A 10,576-nucleotide genomic window follows, 5' to 3' on the forward strand; every position below is an offset into this window, starting at 1 on the left:
CCAATGATCTGCTCACAGCAGTTAACAGACCACTGGAGGGTAGTGAATAACAAGATACATTTGAATCGGTTTCTCTTATAGCTTCAGAAGGCTTATGCATGAGTCATAGACTACTTTTATGAAATAATTTTCATTTTTGGCTGAATTATCCCTCTAATAATTCAGTGTGTGTTTTTGGGACCCCTATGATTCTCTGTCGCACTTCCAGCTTTCTTTCATTTTTCTCCTTTTTTTCCTCGGTCACATTTTCTGTCCCTTTTTTCCCTACCTTTTCTTCTTTTCCCCCTGTTGTGTTCTCTCGCCACTTTCCTCCACCCTCCACTCCCTCTCTTTCTCTGTCTATCTCTCCTTGACTCTTTCTATTTGTCTCTCTCTCTTCATCTGTCTCCTGGTGGCTAATTAGAAAGAACAGATGCTAGACTCACGCAGAGTAAATACATGCACAAAATCACTAATCACTACCTCATGGTGAAGCACAAGATGGTAAAAGAAAGTGAGATCAAGCACGTAGAACTAGCTATTTTTGAGGATAAAGTGCACACAGTTACAATATATAGCATTGTCTCTACAATTCAGTATCCTGAGAGTTGTACTTGAGTCTGTTTGTATAAGCATTTGTGTGAGAGGACAGGGTATTGTGTGTGCTTGTGTTCATTGCGTGGTTTCTTCCCAAAGGGTCAGAATGGCATTCTCCTTACTGCCCTTCTGAACAAACTGCCATAAGCTTCTGTTCTTCTGTTTCTGTTCTAGACACTCACACACACTCACAGCATGAGGTACACATGGTCATTCATATATTATCATGTGGTCCATATGCAGCTCTGTATGGGCGCGGGCAATAGTAGTCAGCTGAGAAATATATTTGCCTTTGCATAAGTCCTGCACAGTTATGATTTACCACGTATGTCCTTCTGGAGTTTTCCTACATACTTCTGCACAGATGGCTGAATAATAGATGAACTGTAGGTGAGTTATGGGTCATCACAAGCAGGCCAATCTGTAGTTTTTTCCTTATTTTCTGCACCATTGTTTGGGGAAAATCTGTTACATTCAGATGGATTTAAACATGGTATATATGATGAAGTACAGCTGATGTCCCTTTACATCAGGGGCTCATAAATGTCTGTCAGTTGAACCCTTATGATGACCTAAAGCAGTTTGAGTTAACTTTTATTTATTTATTTAAATATTGGTAATCCTTCAAAATATATTGAATTTTACAACATCTTTGCATGTTTACTATGAAATGTACTACCAATGTTCCCTCAAATTTTTTTTTCTTACTGATCACAGGTTCCAAAAAAATCTTAAGTAGCACAACAGTTTCAACACTGATAATAAATCAGCATATTAGAATGATTTTTGAAGAATCGTGTGACACTGAAGACTGGAGTAATGATGCTGAAAATTCAGTTTTGCTTAACAGGAATAAATTATTTTAAAGTATATTAAAATAGGAAACCAATATTAGAAATTGCAATAATATTTCACAATATTACTGTTTTTTTCTGTATTTTTGATCAAATAAATACAGCCTTGATGAGCATAAGAGGTTTATAATAGTCTATAGGCCTAACATAATATAATATAACATCAAAACAAACTGCAGCATCTGATATAGAACAGAACAGAATAGAATAAAACAAACTGAAACATTTAAACTGACATCTGTAAACTAAATAGTGTAAAAATGTGTAATGTTGTTGTTGTCAATGGTCTTAAAAACAGGTTGATTCATTTATACTGTTATCAGCACATGTTGAAGTATATTCGTCTCTTGAGAATATGCGCTGTTAATGCAGCATTAGAAAACGCCATTTTTTTTTTACTTTCACTTTCTGTATGACTAAAGTTAAGAGTTCACCGGCATAACTATTGCGCAAAGTTTGCACGTTGCTGTTGTGATATCCATTGGCTCGCCTTCATGGTTTAAAACAGAAATATTTCCAGTATTGCGATGTAACTGCAACCCCCTGTGCTTATATATCTTAAAAGCAGGGATACATGAAAGAGGAATCAAATCGGTATGCTGCGCTGTCTGAAACAAAAGTCCAAAAGGGGAGTTGTTTAAAGATGTGATTAGGTCAGCCCAATGTCAATTAAGAAAATAACCAATGGGCTGCTGATTAAATGTCTCATAGGCCAGTCTGTCTGGGGGGAAAAAATCCTAAACCGACTTTTTTTGACAAATACATTAAACAGCCGCAAAGACCACAGCGCCGTCAACTATTTAGGCAGAACAAAATATAGGCTGCTAAGAGTTTTATGGGCCGATCAGACAAATATGGTATGAGAAGATGTATCGGCCCAGAGGGAAAATGCCCGGTCTGCCAGATGGCCAGTCCGCCCCTAGTTTCTATTCTCCGTCTCCGGCAAAGTCCCTTTTTTAAAGTCTTTGATCTCCGGTACATTTGAGCGTATTCTCTCAATTTACTCAGTCATTTCCCTCGAATCACCACATCATGATAAATTACTTCAAAATGACAACATTTATGACCAGATGCACATTTTTCCAAGAATATTAAACAATTCTCAGTCCGGTTGAAGCATATTAAACTCAACACAACAACGTAATCCTGACAGAATAGGAACAAAGCCATGAATACGTTTCTCTTGTTTAATATGCATTTCCCAGGGCACATTATACAACGTTCATTTACTCCATCACATTAATGCAAAGGAGAGCAAATAGAAAATACAACATTACTTTAATAATAATAATACTAATACTAATAATAATAATAATAATAATAGCAAGAAAAAAAATCACGTGCAGAGTCATAATGCACAGCCAGCACCAAACGGACAGAATGGCAAAGCAAACTGACTTATAACTGCCACCATTTAGAATTAAACAAACTTGCATTTGTGATGACCCGAGCTGACCAAACAGTTAATTGTGAAATGTTTGCGCTATGTAGAATACAGTACCGGCAGTTCAAGCATTTTCATAGGATCTAATTTGTAAAAAAAGACTTTGATTAAAGAATTCATTCTTGTTCAGTACGGCCGCTGTTGTCACCGGAAAAACTTTTACCCTGCAAGCACCAATCCGGAAGCCAGAAACGCGGAAGTGTGAAAAAGGCTAATTAAGCCTTAAAGTTATACATAATTAAGGGCGGATGTGTGAAACTTAGAAAACTGGCTTTAAAGATTTTTATTTGTACAGAAAAAAATTATTATAGGTAGGACACTGGAAATCTGGCAATTAGATGTTTTAATGAAAATTATCTAAAACTTGATTTTCACTGCTATATTGATATTGTTTTTTTTTATTTATTTTTTTTCTGACCGTAACAACCAGACAAAAAGTAAAACGTGAGTGGATACTGTTTTACAACCAATTTATTTGCAATGTTCGCTAACATTAAAGGATGCAAGACATACTTAGCCTATTGTTTTTACATCGAACTGAATTAAAATAGCTTAACCTAAAAGAACGTCTTGTGGATTGACGTTAACGCCAGCAAGCGGGGATAATGCGCCGAGTGATTGTGAATTAAACATCATTTTATCGATTTACAAAATGAAGGAAGGAAAAGGATTTAATTGCGAACAGTTATTGATTTTATGTGTGATATGCTGTCACGGCATTTGAGTCCTCACGTACAGAAGTGTGCAGCCCCAGACTGACAGAGTGTGTTGTGGCCATTTTCGACCCCCTGCCAAATTATTACCCCTCTCGTCGTATGATTGTCTAATTCTAACCCCACACCTAATCCTAACCCCTCACCCACACCTAACCCTAAAGGTCTCTGCACACTGAGTCCGAAATTTTTGCATGCGTTTTTTCGTATTCGTAATCTTAAAAATTTGTCACGCACAGAAACCTTGCACACTGAGTCCGATGTGTATTAATTAATCCGTTGCGGAAAAAAATCGCAAAACGATACAAAATGTCTTCAAGCAGTGAGGATGATTTTGTTGTCCTCTCTCTTCTTAAAAAAAGAAAAAGAAAGGAAATATTGGGTCCATCCAATCCTAAAATATAGAGAGGACAGAGAGTTCCCCCTCCTTATTAAGGAGCAGCGGGATTATCACGGGCGATTCAAAGTTTACTTCAGGATGTTAGTGGCTCAGTTTGATGCTTTGCTAGCGATACTAGAGCCACATATTAAAAAAAAGACCACCAATTTCTTTGAACTCAGTGTGCAAGGATATATAGTGCTTTGTGCTGCGAGATGAAGTGGATGAACCATTCTGGATTTTGGTGTTCGATTGTACGGTAGCTCTGAACTGTCAAAACACCTCTCAAAATGCTTGCTACGGATGCGAAAAACGCAAAAAATCAAACCCGATTTGAATTTTTTATTTTTTTTACATACCGTTAGGTCGTATTCATTTTTCAACGTGCGAAAAATTCGGACGAAAATTCCGGACTCAGTGTGCAATGACCTTTTAACCTACCAATACTAGGGGGTAATAATCTGGCAGGGGACAGAATTGGGCACAACACGGGGACTGAGTGAATAATCTGCATTATAAAAAGAAAAAGAAAAACTTTACTACTTACGATTAATTATTGTTGCCAAGTTATCTAGTCGTTGCTTGCTTACAGTGCTTTGTTATATGGAGCAGTTTTTTAGATTGCGATCTATCTAATTTGATTACCTTTTTTGATTACACTTCTAATGAAGTGCCGACAGATATATAAAAGTACACAAGTCACACCGTAATTTAAACGCAGTGGACTTTAATGGACAGTAAAACAAAGGCAGAATACCGTATAACTCCAGGCTGGCACAGTATTGACGAACGAATGCAAACAAATGCAGAGCACCATAACTTCATTAACTTCAAAAACAAAATCAAAGAGCAGTAACTGATGTTATACTGTGTTCTACCTTGGTTTCTCCGGGGCTTTTCTCCATGATACTTAAACACATGATTAAGGAGGTCATTAATGTCCCGAAATTATCAATAACTCATTTTCGAGTTATGGTGTTTTGTCTTTGCACGGCAGCAATGCTGCCATTATAGATGGGCTCAGGTTCACCCACGTCCCGACTTTTTGCCCATTTTCGACTATCCTGGGGTGCTTCTCAACTCTTATTTGTGCATCCTCGCTTCCTTTCCTCGAGTCTTAGCTCCACCCCCCTTAGGATATGAGGGAAGGATGCAAGGAAAGGAAATAAGGATGGAGGAATCAAAGGATGAACATTGGAAAATTCTTGACCACTCAAGCGTCACTTCAAAGCATCATCAGCTGCGGTAAAAGGGATCTGCACTTATGTTGTTAAAGTTCGTTATTTAAGGTATTCACCTGTGTATCCTCGCTCATGACTCCTCAGGAAGCCTCCTTACTCCTCGATCCTCACCTCCTCGCGGTGCAATTAGAGAATTGAGATGTCCTACAAGATGGCTGAGCTCGATCAGTTTCCGGGTCATAGGATGGAGGACGGAAGAGCGAGGAAACGAGGAGGGATATTGAGAAGCAGTCCGGGAGTGACACGCTGCAAAGATGGCTCTTCAGAAATCTACGAGTGACGTCACGGACACTACTTCCATGTGTTTTCCAGTCTATGGTTGGCTCTCGATTTGAGCTATTTCGTCTGCAACCATTAAAGTATTCGGTTTCTACAGCGACTCATTTGGCGCACTTCATTCTCTTTCTATGAAACCTGTAAACTGCATTCACTGGTTCTAACTCTATAGCGATACTAGCTCTATAGCGATTTGCCAGAGTATTGCAATTCTTTCTCTTTTACTAGAATTCAATCAAATGGCTTTCCCAACTAATTTTTGCGTGTGTGCAGCACATTATTTCTTCTGCGCGCCCAGCTTAGAGGGAACATTATGTATTACTATGTTTACTTTTATTATATTTCAGTGAAACCCATTTTTATTGCATTTATGGTGGCAAATATATTTATTTATAAAGTACATATTCCATCTGGAATTAGCTGAATTACTTGTGTTCTAGTAACCTATTTCAGCAGCAGAAGGCCTTTCTGTTTCCGGCTTGTGAGCTCTTATGTGCACACAGAAAAGTTCAAATGCTTCCCTCATTCCATCCTGATGCAAGCTGTCTCTATAGTAACCACAGGAACAGTGGAGATTGGCTGATTTGAGTCTTCATGGCTCCCGAGTGCTCTGACAGTATTTGTGCGAAGCTACAGGCTGTTTTGCTACTTACTATATTTCATGTATATGTGTGTGCATGCCTGAGAACAGATGGAAGTAATCACTTCTTTTCTTGTCACTTCAAAAAGAATAAAATATGGCCCTAGAGAAATCAGACAGCACAAACCTTTACAATATACTTGAAATTGAAGCCTTATACATAATCACAGAGAGGGATAAAGAAGGGAAGAAGGAAAGAGAGAGAGAGACTAAAAGAGGGCAAGTTGCAGTTGCAGGCATTGTGTTCTTTAGGGTTATTTTTGAGTCTCTCGCTCTCTCCTGTGCTCTCTCAGGCTGAAGTGATGTGATAGATTGCATGAGATGGTGTGCGTGATCTTTTAAGAAAATAGAAAGGCTTCATGCATGGGCTGCGGAGAAGAAAAGTGTTTGTTTGGTAGTGTGTTCCAGCATATGAATGACTGTAAGGGTCATTTATATTTTACTGCATCATTTCAAGTGATATCATCCAGTGATAACACCATTCAAACTTAAAGAACAGTCCTCCCTTTATAATCTTGTTAATTTTTTTAGATATTGCATGTCAAAATGTATTTTCTTGTAATTCATATTATCTTTATTATTTTAGACAGTTTATTATACAATACTAATTACTTTATAATACTAATTCAATTAGATATGTATATGTATGTGTGTGTGTGTGTGTGTGTGTGTGTGTATATATATATATATATATATATATATACATATATATATATATATATATACATATATATATATATATATATATATATATGTATATATATATATATGTGTATATATATATATATATATATATATATATATATATATGTATGTATATATTAGGGATGGGAAGATTCCTCGATTCGCTCTGTGCATAGTCTATAAAAAAAGTTAACGATGCATCGGTTTAATGATGAATCCGACTTTCTTCAAATTGCTTCCCTCTGAGAGCGCTATACCAACATCAGATGTTCAACTACACTGATATTCTATGGTAAAACAAGATCCTTGACTACTGATTGTTTTTTTCTTCTTGAATCCATGGAAAGAAGCAGTAACACTTAAATAACACGTATATATCAGGTATGATTTGCTTGTTTCACTTGAACAGAATCTGTTGCAGGAATGACTCAAAGTCTGTTCACATCTCTGTGGTTAGATCAGTGTTCACAATAATGTATCTTTGACCTTCATTATACTGTGTTGTAAATAAAATACAAATAATTAAAAAAAAAATTTCAATCTCCTCACATTCTCTCTTACCTGCCTCAGAGTCACAGTCACACTGATGGGCCATTATAGACCATTAGGGGGGGGCCCTTTGTCTCTCAGGTGAAAATCACTTAATATTCAAGGCCATTGACATTCCCTCGCATATAAGCAATCACAAAACATATCTTAAAAATTTCAATCAATATATTGTTTTCTGTGAATGAGTAAGCAGAATGATTTTCATATAATTGTGAAGTAAATATTCTAGCCTACAAGACTGATTACTCAAAAGTCTTATTCAGGACTATTTAGTGTGGGTTTTATGGCCTTATTTCAGTTAAAAAAAAAATCCCAAAACTTACTAACCATGCATAATATTTTTTTTCTAAAAAATGCAAACATGTACATCCATCTTTGTCACTTATTATTGTAGCAGTTTGTGCTGAATACAAAAAAAAAACATGTTGGTGAATAGTATGTTATAAGTAGCTGAAATAAGCACAAATACCAGGGCATGTCAAAACATCTCAAGGGCCCCAAAATCACCTCAGACCTCATTATTCTCGCTTCAAAAGTCTACTTGCTGTCACAGTCAGTGACGGATGACTAATGCAACTTCACTTTTTTTTTTTTTTTCATCTCAAGTCAACTTCGACTGTTGCGTTTACCCTTTTGAACTACAATAACGATACTTTTTTTTTGGTTGTAATAAAGTCTTCTTCGGTGTTTCAGTTTTTTTTTCACATCGCTTATGAAGGAATCCATGATCACTGTCCGCTTGCAGTAGGCTACTACATTAACTCCGCCCGTGCTCTGCTGTTGACTGCTGGGGTCACACGTTTTTTGTTTTTTTTTACCTTATTTCGCGCTCACACTTTTCTCATCCTAATTTTACAAGCTGAAATTTACAAAACACACGCATGCTGACTGACACTGATCACTGGCGGGTGCGGTGTTCTCCGATCGATTGGGTATTACACACAATGTTAAACAGACCCGGGACCCAACCCGGACCCGGCTGACCATTTAAAATAGACCTTGGGTCCTCCGTGAAGACCTCTAATTCACAGAGTTAAACGACTTGGCACAAGCTGATTGGTTCATGTTGCGTATGCAGCCAATGATCTTACTGCTTTACATTTAAATGGCTGGTTAGCATCCACTTTAGCATTTTGGAGCGCGCTTTCAGAGTTCCTCCGAAACACTCCACCTTCCCCAGCTCCACCTGTATAGATTTGCTACAGGTTATTTTATATGCTATTTGTGCAGCAGCAGTATGTCTTAAATACTCAAAGTATTGCTGTATGCATTGGCAGTAGCAACTTCCTGCACATGCTTGCAGCAGCAGTAATAATCTACAACTACAGAAATAACCAACAGCAGCAGCAATTCAGCAGCAGCAGCATAGCAGATCTATTCTGCCAAGTCCAAATACATTAACATGGTCATATCCATTACAATGCTAAAATCTTCAGAGAGTTGTCATGATAGAAATATATATAAAAAAAATTAACACATTTAAAAAATTCTTTATTTGACCTTCTAACTCTAGCACTCTCTATTCTAATTCTGTTTTATCTATCTGTCTTCTTTGTATTTATTAGTCTTCTTTGTATCTATCTGACCCTCTAACACTAAAAGAAAAGAAGAAAAAAAGCACTTGCTACATGTACTGCGTTAGGCTAACTGAGACTCGTCATAGCGCTTACATATTGTTGCTCTTTTGTTGGTTTTGATTGCTTTTATTGTCCTCATTTGTAAGTCGCTTTGCAAATGTAAATATAAAACCATATAAACCATAAAACATTTTTTCATTTAGTCATTTGATTTCCATTTTAAAAACAGATGTTATTTTAAGGGTATTTTCACATATTGAAGTTTGTTTTCATGGGTATAAATAGTTTTTTAGTCTGTGGTCAGCAGGGCTGTTTCTAAGGTATCAAGGGCCCTAGTACTGTTTATTATGTGGTGGCCCCAATAATCATCTCCACTTTTTATCCCATCGACTGCACTGGTGGTCAGTAATAATACAGCTTCATGAATAAGGCACTTCATGAAGTTAGTTTGTAACAGAATGACAAGCTCAATAAACCATATCATTCTGTTTCACTGCTTCAAAATCAAAACACATGCAATTATGCGAAACATTTGCAAAGCGTGGAGTTCCTTTCTGAGCACAGTCAGGAACTGCGTTGGGTGATTTGTCTCGAAAATATAGCAATTTGCAGAGCTTGTGATGTGAAAAAGCTTGATGAATTGAACCTGACATGTGGCTAGAGGAACATTTTCACACTTGTTGTTTATCTGTATTGTCAAAGGGAGAATGTGTCTGACTCTCTTTTTAATTCACAGAGGCCCATGGTGACGTGCAGTCAGAAAGTTTTATGGACATTAGCCCAGATCTGCAGACACATCCACCTTGTGTAAATTAGGCTGCTTAGTGGGGCTTAGCACACCTCCTTTTACCTTTTACACACACACTCTGACAACCCTCACTCCATTGCCACTAATTAAGATTTCAGATTCAGATTTGACTTTACTAGAGGAGCAGTGTGACTAAGACCTAAGGCACTGCTTGCATGTGTGTATATTGAGTGGGACGAATAGAGCCGTATCTACTAAAAAACATCTGTTCAAGCTAATTCCAAAATATAAACATTTTTCAAGCAAAGACAAGAAATGATTCATAAAGAACAAGAACTGGTTAATTGGGTGGCTGGTTGAATTAATGGGAGAGATCAGGAGGTGGGTGAAACAGAAGAGGGAACAAGTCTGTGAAAAGGAGGGATGTGAAACTTTCTACAAGAGCAAAGAATATTGTGTGTAAATTATTCACAGGTTATTAAAATTCATGCGGCACATTTGCCTGAAACGACAGAAAAAAATATGTTGAATATTTGATTGTGTGTATAAATACAGTCCCAAATGGAGTTTTGTGACGATGAGGGCTGTTTTTAGATTACACGCTTAGCTGGCCTTCCCTGATTGTTGAATTACGTTTAGAGAATGTGGTGTGCTGTGATTAGGAGGTGATTTGATGCTCGATTGCTCAGAAATGCGTTCTCATGACTTAGTTCAATTAAATTGTTGTTAAACCAACCATAGTTCATGCCGATTTTGTTACTGTTTTCAATGTATTGCATAAGCATGTACAAACGCTGGAATTATTCATTGCCAACAGAGAGCTTGGAAACAGTTCCAGTTTTGATTAAACCCAAGGTGCTGTGTATTGTTCTAGTGTTGACTGACTAAGCTGTGT

At 37.2% G+C, this 10,576-nt stretch overlaps 1 protein-coding gene across 1 annotated transcript in view; it reads left to right on the plus strand.

Moving 5' to 3' along the window:
• Window positions 1-10,576, plus strand: part of LOC306851610 (centrosomal protein of 89 kDa-like) — a 104,021-nt gene that overhangs the window by 51,204 nt on the left and 42,241 nt on the right.

Source organism: Barbus barbus, assembly GCF_936440315.1.
Source record: "Barbus barbus genome assembly, chromosome: 1".
NCBI classification, from domain to species: domain Eukaryota; kingdom Metazoa; phylum Chordata; class Actinopteri; order Cypriniformes; family Cyprinidae; genus Barbus; species Barbus barbus.